Source organism: Sus scrofa, chromosome 16 (assembly GCF_054392235.1).
Source record: "Sus scrofa isolate SSC_HxYL_T2T_F1_AM1 chromosome 16, Sscrofa_HxYL_maternal_Yorkshire_Landrace_v2.0, whole genome shotgun sequence".
In the NCBI taxonomy this organism is placed as follows: domain Eukaryota; kingdom Metazoa; phylum Chordata; class Mammalia; order Artiodactyla; family Suidae; genus Sus; species Sus scrofa.
Window position 1 is genome coordinate 8,749,740 of NC_139398.1, and position 22,713 is coordinate 8,772,452.

Consider the following 22,713-nt stretch of genomic DNA (forward strand, 5'->3'; position numbering starts at 1 on the left):
GGATGCACTGGGCATCGCTGCATGGACTCCACTGCATACAATCCGGATCCATTGCGCCACAATGCATGGAATCCTCTGCATTCAATGACGCTGCATGGAATCCACTGCATTCAATCGGGATGCTTTGGGCCATGCTGCATAAAATCCATTGCATTCAATCATGCTGCATGGAATCCACTGCATTCAATCGGGATGCATTTTACCATGCTGCATTGATTACCCTTCATTCAATCAGGCTGCATGGAATCCACTGCATTCTATCGGGATGCTTTGGGCCATGCTGCATAAAATCCACTGCATTTAATCGGGATGCATTTGGCCACGCTGCATGGACTCCACTGCATAAAATCGGGATCCATTGCCCCAAAATGCAAGGAATCATCTGCATTCAATGACGCTGCATGGAATCCACTGCATTCCATCGGGATTCTTTGGGCCATGCTGCATAAAATCCACTGCATTCAACCATGCTGCATGGAATCCACTGCATTCAATCATGCTGCATAAAATCCACTGCATTCAATCGGGATGCATTGGGCCTCGCTGCATGGAATAAACTGCATTCAATCAGGCTCCATGGAATCCACTGCATTCAATGGGGATGCATTCTACCATGCTGCATGGAGTTCACTGCATTCAATCACAATGCATGGAATCCACTGCATTCCATCGGGATGCTTTGGGCCATGCTGCATAAAATCCACTGCATTCAATCGGGATGCATTGGGCCTCGCTGCATGGACTCCACTGCATACAATCGGGATCCATTGCGCCAAAATGCATGGAATCCTCTGCATTCATTGACGCTGCATGGAATCCACTGCATTCCATCGGGATGCTTTGGGCCATACTGCATAAAATCCACTGCATGCAATCATGCTGCATGGAATCCACTGCATTCAATCATGCTGCATAAAATCCACTGCATTCAATAGGGTTCCATTTCTTCTTCACGCTGCCTGGAATCCACTGCATTTAATCACGCTGCATGGAATCCACTGCATTCAATATGGATGCATTTTACCACTCTGCATGGAATCCACTGCATTTAATCACGCTGCATGTAATCCATGGAATTTAATCGGGATTCATTTTACTAAGCTGTATGGAATCGACTGCATTTAATCACGCTGCATGGAATCCACTGCATTCAATCGGGATTCATTTTACAAGGCTGCATGGAGTACACTGCATTCAATCACAATGCATGGAATCCACTGCATTCAAACGGGATGCTTTGGGCCATGCTGCATAAAATCCACTGCATTCAATCATGCTGCATGGAATCCACTGCATTCAATCATGCAGCATAAAATCCGCTGCATTCCATAGGGTTCCATTTCTTCATGCTGCATGGAATACACTGCATTCAATCAGGCTGCATGGAATCCACTGCATTCAATCGGGATGCATTTTTCCTCGTTGCATGGATTACACTGCATTCCATCACAATGCATGGAATCCACTGCATTCAATCGGGAAGCTTTGGGCCATGCTGCATACAATCCACTGCATTCAATCGGGATGCACTGGGCCTCGCTGCATGGACTCCACTGCATATAATCGGGATCCATTGCGCCACAATGCATGGAATACTCTGCATTCAATGACGCTGAATGGAATCCACTGCATTGAATCGTGAAGCTATGGGCCATGCTGCATAAAATCCACTGCATGCAATCATGCTGCATGGAATCCACTGCATTCAATCATGTTGCATAAAATCCACTGCATTCAATAGGGTTCCATTTCTTCACCCTGCATGGAATCCACTGCATTCAACCAAGCTGCATGGAATCCACTGCATTCAATCGGGATGCATTTTACCACTCTGCATGGATTACACTGCATTTAATCACGCTGCATGTAATCCATGGAATTTTAATCGGGATTCATTTTACTAAGCTGTATGGAATCGACTGCACTTAATCACGCTGCATGGAATCCACTGCATTCAATCGGGATGCATTTTACCACGTTGCATGCAGTTCACTGCATTCAATCACAATGCATGGAATCCACTGCATTCCATCGGGATGCTTTGGGCCATGCTGCATAAAATCCACTGCATTCAATCTTGCTTTTTGAATCCACTGCATTCAGTAATGCTGCATAAATCCTTGCATTCAATTGGGTTCCATTTCTCCACGCTGCATGGAATACACTGCATTCAATCACGCTGCATGGAATCCACTGCATTCAATCGGGATGCATTTTACCATGCTGCGTGGTTTTCACTGCATTCAATCACAATGCATGGAATCCACTGCATTCCATCGGGATGCTTTGGGCCATGCTGCATAAAATCCACTGCATTCAATCATGCTGCATGGAATCCACTGCATTCAATCATGCTGCATAAAATCCACTGCATTCAATAGGGTTCCATTTCTTCACGCTGCATGTAATACACTGCATTCAATCACACTGAATGGAATCCACTGCATTCAATCGGGATGCATTTTACCTCGCTGCATGGATTACACTGCATTCAATCACAATGCTTGGAATCCACTGCATTCCATCGGGATGCTTTGGGCCATGCTGCATAAAATCCACTGCATTCAATCGGGATGCATTGGGCCACGCTGCATCGACTCCACTGCATTCAATCGGTATCCATTGCGCCACAATGCAAGGAATCCTCTGCATTCATTGACGCTGCATGGACTCCACTGCATTCAATCGGGATGCTTTGGGCCATGCTGCATAAAATCCACTGCATTCAACCATGCTGCATGGAATCCATTTCATTCAATCATGCTCTATAAAATCCAATGCATTCAATAGGGTTCCATTACTTCACGCTGCATGGAATACACTACATTAAATCAGGATGCATGGAATCGACTGCATTCAATCAGGATGCATTATACCACGTTGCATGGATTACCCTACATTCAATCACAATGCTTGGAATCCACTGCATTCCATCGGGATGCTTTGGGCCATGCTGCATAAACTCCACTGCATTCAATCGGGAGGCATTGGGCCTCGCTGCATGGACTCCACTGCATAAAATCTGGATCCATTGCGCCACAATGCATGGAATCCTCTGCATTCAACGACGCTGCATGGAATCCACTGCATTCCATCGGGATGTTTTGGGCCATGCTGCATAAAATCTACTGCATTCAATCGGGATGCATTGGGCCTCGCTGCATGAACTCCACTGCATACAATCTGGAACCATTGCGCCAAAATGCATGGAATCGACTGCATTTAATCACGGTGCATGGAATCCACTGCATTCAATCGGGATGCATTTTACCACACTGCTTGGATTACACTGCATTCAATCGCAATGCATAGAATCCACTGCATTCAATATGGATGCATTTTACCACTCTGCATGGAATCCACTGCATTTAATCACGCTGCATGTACTCCATGGAATTTAATCGGGATTCATTTTACTAAGCTGTATGGAATCGACTGCATTTAATCACGCTGCATGGAATCCGCTGCATTCAATCATGCTGCATAAAATCCACTGCATTCAATAGGGTTCCATTTCTTCACGCTGCATGGAATCCACTGCATTCAATCACGCTGCATGGAATCCACTGCATTCAACATGGATGAATTTTACCACGCTGCATTTAGTACACTGTATTCAATCACAATTCATGGAATCCATTGCATTCAATCGGGATGCTTTGGGCCATGCTGCATAAAATCCACTGCATTCAATCGGGATGCACTGGGCATTGCTGCATGGACTCCACTGCATACAATCCGGATCCATTGCGCCACAATGCATGGAATCCTCTTCATTCAACGACGCTGCATGGAATCCACTGCATTCCATCGGGATGCTTTGGGCCATGCTGCATAAAATCCACTGCATTCAATCGGGATGCATTGGGCCTCGCTGCATGGACTCCACTGCATACAATCGGGATCCATTGCGCCACAATGCATGGAATCCTCTGCATTCAATGACGCTGCATGGAATCCACTGCATTCCATCGGGATGCTTTGGGCCATGCTGCATAAAATCCACTGCATTCAATCATGCTGCATGGAATCCACTGCATTCAATCATGCTGCATAAAATCCACTGCATTCAATAGGGTTCCATTTCTTCACGCTGCATGGAATCCACTGCATTCACTCAGGATGCATTTTACCACACTGCATGGATTACACTTCATTCAATCACAATGCATGGAATCCACTGCATTCCATCGGGCTGCTTTGGGCCATGCTGCATAAAATCCACTGCATTCAATCAGATGCATTTTGCCTCACTGCATAGACTCCACTGCATACAATCTGGATCCATTTCGCCAAAATGCATTGAATCTTCTGCATTCAATTACGCTGCATGGAATCCACTGCATTCCATCGGGATGCTTTGGGCCATACTGCATAAAATCCACTGCATGCAATCATGCTGCATGGAATCCACTGCATTCAATCATGCTGCATAAAATCCACTGCATTCAATAGGGTTCCATTTCTTCTTCACGCTGCCTGGAATCCACTGCATTCAATCACGCTGCATGGAATCCACTGCATTCAATCGGGATGCATTTTACCACACTGCTTGGATTACACTGCATTCAATCGCAATGCATAGAATCCACTGCATTCAATATGGATTCATTTTACCACTCTGCATGGAATCCACTGCATTTAATCACGCTGCATGTAATCCATGGAATTTAATCGGGATTCATTTTACTAAGCTGTATGGAATCGACTGCATTTAATCACGCTGCATGGAATCCACTGCATTCAATCGGGATTCATTTTACAAGGCTGCATGGAGTACACTGCATTCAATCACAATGCATGGAATCCACTGCATTCAAACGGGATGCTTTGGGCCATGCTGCATAAAATCCACTGCATTCAATCATGCTGCATGGAATCCACTGCATTCAATCATGCAGCATAAAATCCGCTGCATTCCATAGGGTTCCATTTCTTCATGCTGCATGGAATACACTGCATTCAATCAGGCTGCATGGAATCCACTGCATTCAATCGGGATGCATTTTTCCTCGTTGCATGGATTACACTACATTCCATCACAATGCATGGAATCCACTGCATTCAATCGGGAAGCTTTGGGCCATGCTGCATACAATCCACTGCATTCAATCATGCTGCATGGAATCCACTGCATTCAATCATGCAGCATAAAATCCGCTGCATTCAATAGGGTTCCATTTCTTCACGCTGCATGGAATCCACTGCATTCAATCACGCTGCATGGAATCCACTGCATTCAACATGGATGAATTTTACCACGCTGCATTTAGTACACTGTATTCAATCACAATTCATGGAATCCATTGCATTCAATCGGGATGCTTTGGGCCATGCTGCATAAAATCCACTGCATTCAATCGGGATGCACTGGGCATCGCTGCATGGACTCCACTGCATACAATCCGGATCCATTGCGCCACAATGCATGGAATCCTCTTCATTCAACGACGCTGCATGGAATCCACTGCATTCCATCGGGATGCTTTGGGCCATGCTGCATAAAATCCACTGCATTCAATCGGGATGCATTGGGCCTCGCTGCATGGACTCCACTGCATACAATCGGGATCCATTGCGCCACAATGCATGGAATCCTCTGCATTCAATGACGCTGCATGGAATCCACTGCATTCCATCGGGATGCTTTGGGCCATGCTGCATAAAATCCACTGCATTCAATCATGCTGCATGGAATCCACTGCATTCAATCATGCTGCATAAAATCCACTGCATTCAATAGGGTTCCATTTCTTCACGCTGCATGGAATCCACTGCATTCAATCACGCTGCATGGAATCCACTGCATTCAACATGGATGAATTTTACCACGCTGCATTTAGTACACTGTATTCAATCACAATTCATGGAATCCATTGCATTCAATCGGGATGCTTTGGGCCATGCTGCATAAAATCCACTGCATTCAATCGGGATGCACTGGGCATCGCTGCATGGACTCCACTGCATACAATCCGGATCCATTGCGCCACAATGCATGGAATCCTCTGCATTCAATGACGCTGCATGGAATCCACTGCATTCCATCGGGATGCTTTGGGCCATGCTGCATAAAATCCACTGCATTCAATCGGGATGCATTGGGCCTCGCTGCATGGACTCCACTGCATTCAATCGGGATCCTTTGTGCCACAATGCATGGAATTCTCTTCATTCAATGACGCTGCATCGAATCCACTGCATTCAATCGGAATCCATTGTGCTACAATGCATTGAATCCTCTGCATTCAATGACGCTGCATGGAATCCACTGCATTCCATCAGGATGCTTTGGGCCATGCTGCATAAAATCCACTGCATGCAATCATGCTGCATGGAATCCACTGCATTCAATCATGCTGCATAAAATCCACTGCATTCAATAGGGTTCCATTTCTTCACGCTGCATGGAATCCACTGCATTCAATCACGCTGCATGGAATCCACTGCATTCAACATGGATGAATTTTACCACGCTGCATTTAGTACACTGTATTCAATCACAATTCATGGAATCCATTGCATTCAATCGGGATGCTTTGGGCCATGCTGCATAAAATCCACTGCATTCAATCGGGATGCACTGGGCATTGCTGCATGGACTCCACTGCATACAATCCGGATCCATTGCGCCACAATGCATGGAATCCTCTTCATTCAACGACGCTGCATGGAATCCACTGCATTCCATCGGGATGCTTTGGGCCATGCTGCATAAAATCCACTGCATTCAATCGGGATGCATTGGGCCTCGCTGCATGGACTCCACTGCATACAATCGGGATCCATTGCGCCACAATGCATGGAATCCTCTGCATTCAATGACGCTGCATGGAATCCACTGCATTCCATCGGGATGCTTTGGGCCATGCTGCATAAAATCCACTGCATTCAATCATGCTGCATGGAATCCACTGCATTCAATCATGCTGCATAAAATCCACTGCATTCAATAGGGTTCCATTTCTTCACGCTGCATGGAATCCACTGCATTCAATCACGCTGCATGGAATCCACTGCATTCAACATGGATGAATTTTACCACGCTGCATTTAGTACACTGTATTCAATCACAATTCATGGAATCCATTGCATTCAATCGGGATGCTTTGGGCCATGCTGCATAAAATCCACTGCATTCAATCGGGATGCACTGGGCATCGCTGCATGGACTCCACTGCATACAATCCGGATCCATTGCGCCACAATGCATGGAATCCTCTGCATTCAATGACGCTGCATGGAATCCACTGCATTCAATCGGGATGCTTTGGGCCATGCTGCATAAAATCCATTGCATTCAATCATGCTGCATGGAATCCACTGCATTCAATCGGGATGCATTTTACCATGCTGCATTGATTACCCTTCATTCAATCAGGCTGCATGGAATCCACTGCATTCTATCGGGATGCTTTGGGCCATGCTGCATAAAATCCACTGCATTTAATCGGGATGCATTTGGCCACGCTGCATGGACTCCACTGCATAAAATCGGGATCCATTGCCCCAAAATGCAAGGAATCATCTGCATTCAATGACGCTGCATGGAATCCACTGCATTCCATCGGGATTCTTTGGGCCATGCTGCATAAAATCCACTGCATTCAACCATGCTGCATGGAATCCACTGCATTCAATCATGCTGCATAAAATCCACTGCATTCAATCGGGATGCATTGGGCCTCGCTGCATGGAATAAACTGCATTCAATCAGGCTCCATGGAATCCACTGCATTCAATGGGGATGCATTCTACCATGCTGCATGGAGTTCACTGCATTCAATCACAATGCATGGAATCCACTGCATTCCATCGGGATGCTTTGGGCCATGCTGCATAAAATCCACTGCATTCAATCGGGATGCATTGGGCCTCGCTGCATGGACTCCACTGCATACAATCGGGATCCATTGCGCCAAAATGCATGGAATCCTCTGCATTCATTGACGCTGCATGGAATCCACTGCATTCCATCGGGATGCTTTGGGCCATACTGCATAAAATCCACTGCATGCAATCATGCTGCATGGAATCCACTGCATTCAATCATGCTGCATAAAATCCACTGCATTCAATAGGGTTCCATTTCTTCTTCACGCTGCCTGGAATCCACTGCATTCAATCACGCTGCATGGAATCCACTGCATTCAATATGGATGCATTTTACCACTCTGCATGGAATCCACTGCATTTAATCACGCTGCATGTAATCCATGGAATTTAATCGGGATTCATTTTACTAAGCTGTATGGAATCGACTGCATTTAATCACGCTGCATGGAATCCACTGCATTCAATCGGGATTCATTTTACAAGGCTGCATGGAGTACACTGCATTCAATCACAATGCATGGAATCCACTGCATTCAAACGGGATGCTTTGGGCCATGCTGCATAAAATCCACTGCATTCAATCATGCTGCATGGAATCCACTGCATTCAATCATGCAGCATAAAATCCGCTGCATTCCATAGGGTTCCATTTCTTCATGCTGCATGGAATACACTGCATTCAATCAGGCTGCATGGAATCCACTGCATTCAATCGGGATGCATTTTTCCTCGTTGCATGGATTACACTGCATTCCATCACAATGCATGGAATCCACTGCATTCAATCGGGAAGCTTTGGGCCATGCTGCATACAATCCACTGCATTCAATCGGGATGCACTGGGCCTCGCTGCATGGACTCCACTGCATATAATCGGGATCCATTGCGCCACAATGCATGGAATACTCTGCATTCAATGACGCTGAATGGAATCCACTGCATTGAATCGTGAAGCTATGGGCCATGCTGCATAAAATCCACTGCATGCAATCATGCTGCATGGAATCCACTGCATTCAATCATGTTGCATAAAATCCACTGCATTCAATAGGGTTCCATTTCTTCACCCTGCATGGAATCCACTGCATTCAACCAAGCTGCATGGAATCCACTGCATTCAATCGGGATGCATTTTACCACTCTGCATGGATTACACTGCATTTAATCACGCTGCATGTAATCCATGGAATTTTAATCGGGATTCATTTTACTAAGCTGTATGGAATCGACTGCACTTAATCACGCTGCATGGAATCCACTGCATTCAATCGGGATGCATTTTACCACGTTGCATGCAGTTCACTGCATTCAATCACAATGCATGGAATCCACTGCATTCCATCGGGATGCTTTGGGCCATGCTGCATAAAATCCACTGCATTCAATCTTGCTTTTTGAATCCACTGCATTCAGTAATGCTGCATAAATCCTTGCATTCAATTGGGTTCCATTTCTCCACGCTGCATGGAATACACTGCATTCAATCACGCTGCATGGAATCCACTGCATTCAATCGGGATGCATTTTACCATGCTGCGTGGTTTTCACTGCATTCAATCACAATGCATGGAATCCACTGCATTCCATCGGGATGCTTTGGGCCATGCTGCATAAAATCCACTGCATTCAATCATGCTGCATGGAATCCACTGCATTCAATCATGCTGCATAAAATCCACTGCATTCAATAGGGTTCCATTTCTTCACGCTGCATGTAATACACTGCATTCAATCACACTGAATGGAATCCACTGCATTCAATCGGGATGCATTTTACCTCGCTGCATGGATTACACTGCATTCAATCACAATGCTTGGAATCCACTGCATTCCATCGGGATGCTTTGGGCCATGCTGCATAAAATCCACTGCATTCAATCGGGATGCATTGGGCCACGCTGCATCGACTCCACTGCATTCAATCGGTATCCATTGCGCCACAATGCAAGGAATCCTCTGCATTCATTGACGCTGCATGGACTCCACTGCATTCAATCGGGATGCTTTGGGCCATGCTGCATAAAATCCACTGCATTCAACCATGCTGCATGGAATCCATTTCATTCAATCATGCTCTATAAAATCCAATGCATTCAATAGGGTTCCATTACTTCACGCTGCATGGAATACACTACATTAAATCAGGATGCATGGAATCGACTGCATTCAATCAGGATGCATTATACCACGTTGCATGGATTACCCTACATTCAATCACAATGCTTGGAATCCACTGCATTCCATCGGGATGCTTTGGGCCATGCTGCATAAACTCCACTGCATTCAATCGGGAGGCATTGGGCCTCGCTGCATGGACTCCACTGCATAAAATCTGGATCCATTGCGCCACAATGCATGGAATCCTCTGCATTCAACGACGCTGCATGGAATCCACTGCATTCCATCGGGATGTTTTGGGCCATGCTGCATAAAATCTACTGCATTCAATCGGGATGCATTGGGCCTCGCTGCATGAACTCCACTGCATACAATCTGGAACCATTGCGCCAAAATGCATGGAATCGACTGCATTTAATCACGGTGCATGGAATCCACTGCATTCAATCGGGATGCATTTTACCACACTGCTTGGATTACACTGCATTCAATCGCAATGCATAGAATCCACTGCATTCAATATGGATGCATTTTACCACTCTGCATGGAATCCACTGCATTTAATCACGCTGCATGTACTCCATGGAATTTAATCGGGATTCATTTTACTAAGCTGTATGGAATCGACTGCATTTAATCACGCTGCATGGAATCCGCTGCATTCAATCATGCTGCATAAAATCCACTGCATTCAATAGGGTTCCATTTCTTCACGCTGCATGGAATCCACTGCATTCAATCACGCTGCATGGAATCCACTGCATTCAACATGGATGAATTTTACCACGCTGCATTTAGTACACTGTATTCAATCACAATTCATGGAATCCATTGCATTCAATCGGGATGCTTTGGGCCATGCTGCATAAAATCCACTGCATTCAATCGGGATGCACTGGGCATTGCTGCATGGACTCCACTGCATACAATCCGGATCCATTGCGCCACAATGCATGGAATCCTCTTCATTCAACGACGCTGCATGGAATCCACTGCATTCCATCGGGATGCTTTGGGCCATGCTGCATAAAATCCACTGCATTCAATCGGGATGCATTGGGCCTCGCTGCATGGACTCCACTGCATACAATCGGGATCCATTGCGCCACAATGCATGGAATCCTCTGCATTCAATGACGCTGCATGGAATCCACTGCATTCCATCGGGATGCTTTGGGCCATGCTGCATAAAATCCACTGCATTCAATCATGCTGCATGGAATCCACTGCATTCAATCATGCTGCATAAAATCCACTGCATTCAATAGGGTTCCATTTCTTCACGCTGCATGGAATCCACTGCATTCACTCAGGATGCATTTTACCACACTGCATGGATTACACTTCATTCAATCACAATGCATGGAATCCACTGCATTCCATCGGGCTGCTTTGGGCCATGCTGCATAAAATCCACTGCATTCAATCAGATGCATTTTGCCTCACTGCATAGACTCCACTGCATACAATCTGGATCCATTTCGCCAAAATGCATTGAATCTTCTGCATTCAATTACGCTGCATGGAATCCACTGCATTCCATCGGGATGCTTTGGGCCATACTGCATAAAATCCACTGCATGCAATCATGCTGCATGGAATCCACTGCATTCAATCATGCTGCATAAAATCCACTGCATTCAATAGGGTTCCATTTCTTCTTCACGCTGCCTGGAATCCACTGCATTCAATCACGCTGCATGGAATCCACTGCATTCAATCGGGATGCATTTTACCACACTGCTTGGATTACACTGCATTCAATCGCAATGCATAGAATCCACTGCATTCAATATGGATTCATTTTACCACTCTGCATGGAATCCACTGCATTTAATCACGCTGCATGTAATCCATGGAATTTAATCGGGATTCATTTTACTAAGCTGTATGGAATCGACTGCATTTAATCACGCTGCATGGAATCCACTGCATTCAATCGGGATTCATTTTACAAGGCTGCATGGAGTACACTGCATTCAATCACAATGCATGGAATCCACTGCATTCAAACGGGATGCTTTGGGCCATGCTGCATAAAATCCACTGCATTCAATCATGCTGCATGGAATCCACTGCATTCAATCATGCAGCATAAAATCCGCTGCATTCCATAGGGTTCCATTTCTTCATGCTGCATGGAATACACTGCATTCAATCAGGCTGCATGGAATCCACTGCATTCAATCGGGATGCATTTTTCCTCGTTGCATGGATTACACTACATTCCATCACAATGCATGGAATCCACTGCATTCAATCGGGAAGCTTTGGGCCATGCTGCATACAATCCACTGCATTCAATCGGGATGCACTGGGCCTCGCTGCATGGACTCCACTGCATATAATCGGGATCCATTGCGCCACAATGCATGGAATACTCTGCATGCAATGACGCTGAATGGAATCCACTGCATTGAATCGTGAAGCTATGGGCCATGCTGCATAAAATCCACTGCATGCAATCATGCTGCATGGAATCCACTGCATTCAATCATGTTGCATAAAATCCACTGCATTCAATAGGGTTCCATTTCTTCACCCTGCATGGAATCCACTGCATTCAACCACGCTGCATGGAATCCACTGCATTCAATCGGGAAGCATTTTACCACTCTGCATGGATTACACTGCATTTAATCATGCTGCATGTAATCCATGGAATTTAATCGGGATTCATTTTACTAAGCTGTATGGAATCGACTGCACTTAATCACGCTGCATGGAATCCACTGCATTCAATCGGGATGCATTTTACCACGTTGCATGCAGTTCACTGCATTCAATCACAATGCATGGAATCCACTGCATTCCATCGGGATGCTTTGGGCCATGCTGCATAAAATCCACTGCATTCAATCTTGCTTTTTGAATCCACTGCATTCAGTAATGCTGCATAAAATCCTTGCATTCAATTGGGTTCCATTTCTTCACGCTGCATGGAATACACTGCATTCAATCACGCTGCATGGAATCCACTGCATTCAATCGGGATGCATTTTACCATGCTGCGTGGTTTTCACTGCGTTCAATCACAATGCATGGAATCCACTGCATTCAATCGGGATGCTTTGGGCCATGCTGCATAAAATCCACTGCATTCAATCATGCTGCATGGAATCCACTGCATTCAATCATGCTGCAATAAATCCACTGCATTCAATAGGGTTCCATTTCTTCACGCTGCATGTTATACACTTCATTCATTCACGCTGCATGGAATCCACTGCATTCAATCGGGATGCATTTTACCTCGCTGCATGGATTACACTGCATTCAATCACAATGCATGGAATCCACTGCATTCCATCGGGATGCTTTGGGCCATGCTGCATAAAATCCACTGCATTCAATCAGATGCATTTTGCCTCGCTGCATAGACTCCACTGCATACAATCGGGATCCATTTCGCCAAAATGCATTGAATCTTATGCATTCAATTACGCTGCATGGAATCCACTGCATTCAATCGGGATGCTTTGGGCCATGCTGCATAAAATCCATTGCATTCAATCATGCTGCATGGAATCCACTGCATTCAATCGGGATGCATTTTACCATGCTGCATTGATTACCCTTCATTCAATCAGGCTGCATGGAATCCACTGCATTCTATCGGGATACTTTGGGCCATGCTGCATAAAATCCACTGCATTTAATTGGGATGCATTTGGCCACGCTGCATGGACTCCACTGCATAAAATCGGGATCCATTGCCCCAAAATGCAAGGAATCATCTGCATTCAATGACGCTGCATGGAATCCACTGCATTCCATCGGGATGCTTTGGGCCATGCTGCATAAAATCCACTGCATACAACCATGCTGCATGGAATCCACTGCATTCAATCATGCTGCATAAAATCCACTGCATTCAATCGGGATGCATTGGGCCTCGCTGCATGGAATAAACTGCATTCAATCAGGCTCCATGGAATCCACTGCATTCAATGGGGATGCATTCTACCATGCTGCATGGAGTTCACTGCATTCAATCACAATGCATGGAATCCACTGCATTCCATCGGGATGCTTTGGGCCATGCTGCATACAATCCACTGCATTCAATCGGGATGCATTGGGCCTCGCTGCATGGACTCCACTGCATACAATCGGGATCCATTGCGCCAAAATGCATGGAATCCTCTGCATTCATTGACGCTGCATGGAATCCACTGCATTCCATCGGGATGCTTTGGGCCATACTGCATAAAATCCACTGCATGCAATCATGCTGCATGGAATCCACTGCATTCAATCATGCTGCATAAAATCCACTGCATTCAATAGGGTTCCATTTCTTCTTCACGCTGCCTGGAATCCACTGCATTCAATCACGCTGCATGGAATCCACTGCATTCAATATGGATGCATTTTACCACTCTGCATGGAATCCACTGCATTTAATCACGCTGCATGTAATCCATGGAATTTAATCGGGATTCATTTTACTAAGCTGTATGGAATCGACTGCATTTAATCACGCTGCATGGAATCCACTGCATTCAATTGGGATTCATTTTACAAGGCTGCATGGAGTACACTGCATTCAATCACAATGCATGGAATCCACTGCATTCAAACGGGATGCTTTGGGCCATGCTGCATAAAATCCACTGCATTCAATCATGCTGCATGGAATCCACTGCATTCAATCGGGATGCATTTTACCACGTTGCATGCAGTTCACTGCATTCAATCACAATGCATGGAATCCACTGCATTCCATCGGGATGCTTTGGGCCATGCTGCATAAAATCCACTGCATTCAATCTTGCTTTTTGAATCCACTGCATTCAGTAATGCTGCATAAAATCCTTGCATTCAATTGGGTTCCATTTCTTCACGCTGCCTGGAATCCACTGCATTCAATCACCCTGCATGGAATCCACTGCATTCTATCGGGATGCATTTTACCTCGCTGCATGGATTACACTGCATTCAATCACAATGCATGGAATCCACTGCATTCCATCGGGATGCTTTGGGCCATGCTGCATAAACTCCACTGCATTCAATCGGGAGGCATTGGGCCTCGCTGCATGGACTCCACTGCATAAAATCTGGATCCATTGCGCCACAATGCATGGAATCCTCTGCATTCAACGACGCTGCATGGAATCCACTGCATTCCATCGGGATGTTTTGGGCCATGCTGCATAAAATCTACTGCATTCAATCGGGATGCATTGGGCCTCGCTGCATGAACTCCACTGCATACAATCTGGAACCATTGCGCCAAAATGCATGGAATACTCTGCATTCAACGACGCTGCATGGAATCCACTGCATTCAATCGGGATGCTTTGGGCCATGCTGCATAAATCCATTGCATTCAATCATGCTTCATGGAATCCACTGCATTCAATCGTGCTGCATAAAATCCACTGCATTCAATAGGGTTCCATTTCTTCACGCTGCATGGAATCCACTACATTCAATCACGCTGCATGGAATCCACTGCATTCTATCGGGATGCATTTTACCACGCTGCATAGATTCCACCGCATTCAATCACAATGCATGGAATCCACTGCATTCAATCGGGATGCTTTGGGCCATGCTGCATAAAATCCACTGCATTCAATCGGGATGCATTGGGCCTCGCTGCATGGACTCCACTGCATTCAATCGGGATCCTTTGTGCCACAATGCATGGAATTCTCTTCATTCAATGACGCTGCATCGAATCCACTGCATTCAATCGGAATCCATTGTGCCACAATGCATGGAATCCTCTGCATTCAATGACGCTGCATGGAATCCACTGCATTCCATCAGGATGCTTTGGGCCATGCTGCATAAAATCCACTGCATGCAATCATGCTGCATGGAATCCACTGCATTCAATCATGCTGCATAAAATCCACTGCATTCAATAGGGTTCCATTTCTTCACGCTGCATGGAATCCACTGCATTCAATCACGCTGCATGGAATCCACTGCATTCAACATGGATGAATTTTACCACGCTGCATTTAGTACACTGTATTCAATCACAATTCATGGAATCCATTGCATTCAATCGGGATGCTTTGGGCCATGCTGCATAAAATCCACTGCATTCAATCGGGATGCACTGGGCATTGCTGCATGGACTCCACTGCATACAATCCGGATCCATTGCGCCACAATGCATGGAATCCTCTTCATTCAACGACGCTGCATGGAATCCACTGCATTCCATCAGGATGCTTTGGGCCATGCTGCATAAAATCCACTGCATTCAATCGGGATGCATTGGGCCTCGCTGCATGGACTCCACTGCATACAATCGGGATCCATTGCGCCACAATGCATGGAATCCTCTGCATTCAATGACGCTGCATGGAATCCACTGCATTCCATCGGGATGCTTTGGGCCATGCTGCATAAAATCCACTGCATTCAATCATGCTGCATGGAATCCACTGCATTCAATCATGCTGCATAAAATCCACTGCATTCAATAGGGTTCCATTTCTTCACGCTGCATGGAATCCACTGCATTCAATCACGCTGCATGGAATCCACTGCATTCCATCGGGATGCTTTGGGCCATGCTGCATAAAATCCACTGCATTCAATCATGCTGCATGGAATCCACTGCATTCAATCATGCTGCATAAAATCCACTGCATTCAATAGGGTTCCATTTCTTCACGCTGCATGTAATACACTGCATTCAATCACACTGAATGGAATCCACTGCATTCAATCGGGATGCATTTTACCTCGCTGCATGGATTACACTGCATTCAATCACAATGCTTGGAATCCACTGCATTCCATCGGGATGCTTTGGGCCATGCTGCATAAAATCCACTGCATTCAATCGGGATGCATTTGGCCACGCTGCATCGACTCCACTGCATTCAATCGGTATCCATTGCGCCACAATGCAAGGAATCCTCTGCATTCATTGACGCTGCATGGACTCCACTGCATTCAATCGGGATGCTTTGGGCCATGCTGCATAAAATCCACTGCATTCAACCATGCTGCATGGAATCCATTTCATTCAATCATGCTCTATAAAATCCAATGCATTCAATAGGGTTCCATTACTTCACGCTGCATGGAATACACTACATTAAATCAGGATGCATGGAATCGACTGCATTCAATCAGGATGCATTATACCACGTTGCATGGATTACCCTACATTCAATCACAATGCTTGGAATCCACTGCATTCCATCGGGATGCTTTGGGCCATGCTGCATAAACTCCACTGCATTCAATCGGGAGGCATTGGGCCTCGCTGCATGGACTCCACTGCATAAAATCTGGATCCATTGCGCCACAATGCATGGAATCCTCTGCATTCAACGACGCTGCATGGAATCCACTGCATTCCATCGGGATGTTTTGGGCCATGCTGCATAAAATCTACTGCATTCAATCGGGATGCATTGGGCCTCGCTGCATGAACTCCACTGCATACAATCTGGAACCATTGCGCCAAAATGCATGGAATCGACTGCATTTAATCACGGTGCATGGAATCCACTGCATTCAATCGGGATGCATTTTACCACACTGCTTGGATTACACTGCATTCAATCGCAATGCATAGAATCCACTGCATTCAATATGGATGCATTTTACCACTCTGCATGGAATCCACTGCATTTAATCACGCTGCATGTACTCCATGGAATTTAATCGGGATTCATTTTACTAAGCTGTATGGAATCGACTGCATTTAATCACGCTGCATGGAATCCGCTGCATTCAATCATGCTGCATAAAATCCACTGCATTCAATAGGGTTCCATTTCTTCACGCTGCATGGAATCCACTGCATTCAATCACGCTGCATGGAATCCACTGCATTCAACATGGATGAATTTTACCACGCTGCATTTAGTACACTGTATTCAATCACAATTCATGGAATCCATTGCATTCAATCGGGATGCTTTGGGCCATGCTGCATAAAATCCACTGCATTCAATCGGGATGCACTGGGCATTGCTGCATGGACTCCACTGCATACAATCCGGATCCATTGCGCCACAATGCATGGAATCCTCTTCATTCAACGACGCTGCATGGAATCCACTGCATTCCATCGGGATGCTTTGGGCCATGCTGCATAAAATCCACTGCATTCAATCGGGATGCATTGGGCCTCGCTGCATGGACTCCACTGCATACAATCGGGATCCATTGCGCCACAATGCATGGAATCCTCTGCATTCAATGACGCTGCATGGAATCCACTGCATTCCATCGGGATGCTTTGGGCCATGCTGCATAAAATCCACTGCATTCAATCATGCTGCATGGAATCCACTGCATTCAATCATGCTGCATAAAATCCACTGCATTCAATAGGGTTCCATTTCTTCACGCTGCATGGAATCCACTGCATTCACTCAGGATGCATTTTACCACACTGCATGGATTACACTTCATTCAATCACAATGCATGGAATCCACTGCATTCCATCGGGCTGCTTTGGGCCATGCTGCATAAAATCCACTGCATTCAATCAGATGCATTTTGCCTCACTGCATAGACTCCACTGCATACAATCTGGATCCATTTCGCCAAAATGCATTGAATCTTCTGCATTCAATTACGCTGCATGGAATCCACTGCATTCCATCGGGATGCTTTGGGCCATACTGCATAAAATCCACTGCATGCAATCATGCTGCATGGAATCCACTGCATTCAATCATGCTGCATAAAATCCACTGCATTCAATAGGGTTCCATTTCTTCTTCACGCTGCCTGGAATCCACTGCATTCAATCACGCTGCATGGAATCCACTGCATTCAATCGGGATGCATTTTACCACACTGCTTGGATTACACTGCATTCAATCGCAATGCATAGAATCCACTGCATTCAATATGGATTCATTTTACCACTCTGCATGGAATCCACTGCATTTAATCACGCTGCATGTAATCCATGGAATTTAATCGGGATTCATTTTACTAAGCTGTATGGAATCGACTGCATTTAATCACGCTGCATGGAATCCACTGCATTCAATCGGGATTCATTTTACAAGGCTGCATGGAGTACACTGCATTCAATCACAATGCATGGAATCCACTGCATTCAAACGGGATGCTTTGGGCCATGCTGCATAAAATCCACTGCATTCAATCATGCTGCATGGAATCCACTGCATTCAATCATGCAGCATAAAATCCGCTGCATTCCATAGGGTTCCATTTCTTCATGCTGCATGGAATACACTGCATTCAATCAGGCTGCATGGAATCCACTGCATTCAATCGGGATGCATTTTTCCTCGTTGCATGGATTACACTACATTCCATCACAATGCATGGAATCCACTGCATTCAATCGGGAAGCTTTGGGCCATGCTGCATACAATCCACTGCATTCAATCATGCTGCATGGAATCCACTGCATTCAATCATGCAGCATAAAATCCGCTGCATTCAATAGGGTTCCATTTCTTCACGCTGCATGGAATCCACTGCATTCAATCACGCTGCATGGAATCCACTGCATTCAACATGGATGAATTTTACCACGCTGCATTTAGTACACTGTATTCAATCACAATTCATGGAATCCATTGCATTCAATCGGGATGCTTTGGGCCATGCTGCATAAAATCCACTGCATTCAATCGGGATGCACTGGGCATTGCTGCATGGACTCCACTGCATACAATCCGGATCCATTGCGCCACAATGCATGGAATCCTCTTCATTCAACGACGCTGCATGGAATCCACTGCATTCCATCGGGATGCTTTGGGCCATGCTGCATAAAATCCACTGCATTCAATCGGGATGCATTGGGCCTCGCTGCATGGACTCCACTGCATACAATCGGGATCCATTGCGCCACAATGCATGGAATCCTCTGCATTCAATGACGCTGCATGGAATCCACTGCATTCCATCGGGATGCTTTGGGCCATGCTGCATAAAATCCACTGCATTCAATCATGCTGCATGGAATCCACTGCATTCAATCATGCTGCATAAAATCCACTGCATTCAATAGGGTTCCATTTCTTCACGCTGCATGGAATCCACTGCATTCAATCACGCTGCATGGAATCCACTGCATTCAACATGGATGAATTTTACCACGCTGCATTTAGTACACTGTATTCAATCACAATTCATGGAATCCATTGCATTCAATCGGGATGCTTTGGGCCATGCTGCATAAAATCCACTGCATTCAATCGGGATGCACTGGGCATCGCTGCATGGACTCCACTGCATACAATCCGGATCCATTGCGCCACAATGCATGGAATCCTCTGCATTCAATGACACTGCATGGAATCCACTGCATTCCATCGGGATGCTTTGGGCCATGCTGCATAAAATCCACTGCATTCAACCGGGATGCATTGGGCCTCGCTGCATGGACTCCACTGCATTCAATCGGGATCCTTTGTGCCACAATGCATGGAATTCTCTTCATTCAATGACGCTGCATCGAATCCACTGCATTCAATCGGAATCCATTGTGCTACAATGCATTGAATCCTCTGCATTCAATGACGCTGCATGGAATCCACTGCATTCCATCAGGATGCTTTGGGCCATGCTGCATAAAATCCACTGCATGCAATCATGCTGCATGGAATCCACTGCATTCAATCATGCTGCATAAAATCCACTGCATTCAATAGGGTTCCATTTCTTCACGCTGCATGGAATCCACTGCATTCAATCACGCTGCATGGAATCCACTGCATTCAACATGGATGAATTTTACCACGCTGCATTTAGTACACTGTATTCAATCACAATTCATGGAATCCATTGCATTCAATCGGGATGCTTTGGGCCATGCTGCATAAAATCCACTGCATTCAATCGGGATGCACTGGGCATTGCTGCATGGACTCCACTGCATACAATCCGGATCCATTGCGCCACAATGCATGGAATCCTCTTCATTCAACGACGCTGCATGGAATCCACTGCATTCCATCGGGATGCTTTGGGCCATGCTGCATAAAATCCACTGCATTCAATCGGGATGCATTGGGCCTCGCTGCATGGACTCCACTGCATACAATCGGGATCCATTGCGCCACAATGCATGGAATCCTCTGCATTCAATGACGCTGCATGGAATCCACTGCATTCCATCGGGATGCTTTGGGCCATGCTGCATAAAATCCACTGCATTCAATCATGCTGCATGGAATCCACTGCATTCAATCATGCTGCATAAAATCCACTGCATTCAATAGGGTTCCATTTCTTCACGCTGCATGGAATCCACTGCATTCAATCACGCTGCATGGAATCCACTGCATTCAACATGGATGAATTTTACCACGCTGCATTTAGTACACTGTATTCAATCACAATTCATGGAATCCATTGCATTCAATCGGGATGCTTTGGGCCATGCTGCATAAAATCCACTGCATTCAATCGGGATGCACTGGGCATCGCTGCATGGACTCCACTGCATACAATCCGGATCCATTGCGCCACAATGCATGGAATCCTCTGCATTCAATGACGCTGCATGGAATCCACTGCATTCAATCGGGATGCTTTGGGCCATGCTGCATAAAATCCATTGCATTCAATCATGCTGCATGGAATCCACTGCATTCAATCGGGATGCATTTTACCATGCTGCATTGATTACCCTTCATTCAATCAGGCTGCATGGAATCCACTGCATTCTATCGGGATGCTTTGGGCCATGCTGCATAAAATCCACTGCATTTAATCGGGATGCATTTGGCCACGCTGCATGGACTCCACTGCATAAAATCGGGATCCATTGCCCCAAAATGCAAGGAATCATCTGCATTCAATGACGCTGCATGGAATCCACTGCATTCCATCGGGATTCTTTGGGCCATGCTGCATAAAATCCACTGCATTCAACCATGCTGCATGGAATCCACTGCATTCAATCATGCTGCATAAAATCCACTGCATTCAATCGGGATGCATTGGGCCTCGCTGCATGGAATAAACTGCATTCAATCAGGCTCCATGGAATCCACTGCATTCAATGGGGATGCATTCTACCATGCTGCATGGAGTTCACTGCATTCAATCACAATGCATGGAATCCACTGCATTCCATCGGGATGCTTTGGGCCATGCTGCATAAAATCCACTGCATTCAATCGGGATGCATTGGGCCTCGCTGCATGGACTCCACTGCATACAATCGGGATCCATTGCGCCAAAATGCATGGAATCCTCTGCATTCATTGACGCTGCATGGAATCCACTGCATTCCATCGGGATGCTTTGGGCCATACTGCATAAAATCCACTGCATGCAATCATGCTGCATGGAATCCACTGCATTCAATCATGCTGCATAAAATCCACTGCATTCAATAGGGTTCCATTTCTTCTTCACGCTGCCTGGAATCCACTGCATTCAATCACGCTGCATGGAATCCACTGCATTCAATATGGATGCATTTTACCACTCTGCATGGAATCCACTGCATTTAATCACGCTGCATGTAATCCATGGAATTTAATCGGGATTCATTTTACTAAGCTGTATGGAATCGACTGCATTTAATCACGCTGCATGGAATCCACTGCATTCAATCGGGATTCATTTTACAAGGCTGCATGGAGTACACTGCATTCAATCACAATGCATGGAATCCACTGCATTCAAACGGGATGCTTTGGGCCATGCTGCATAAAATCCACTGCATTCAATCATGCTGCATGGAATCCACTGCATTCAATCATGCAGCATAAAATCCGCTGCATTCCATAGGGTTCCATTTCTTCATGCTGCATGGAATACACTGC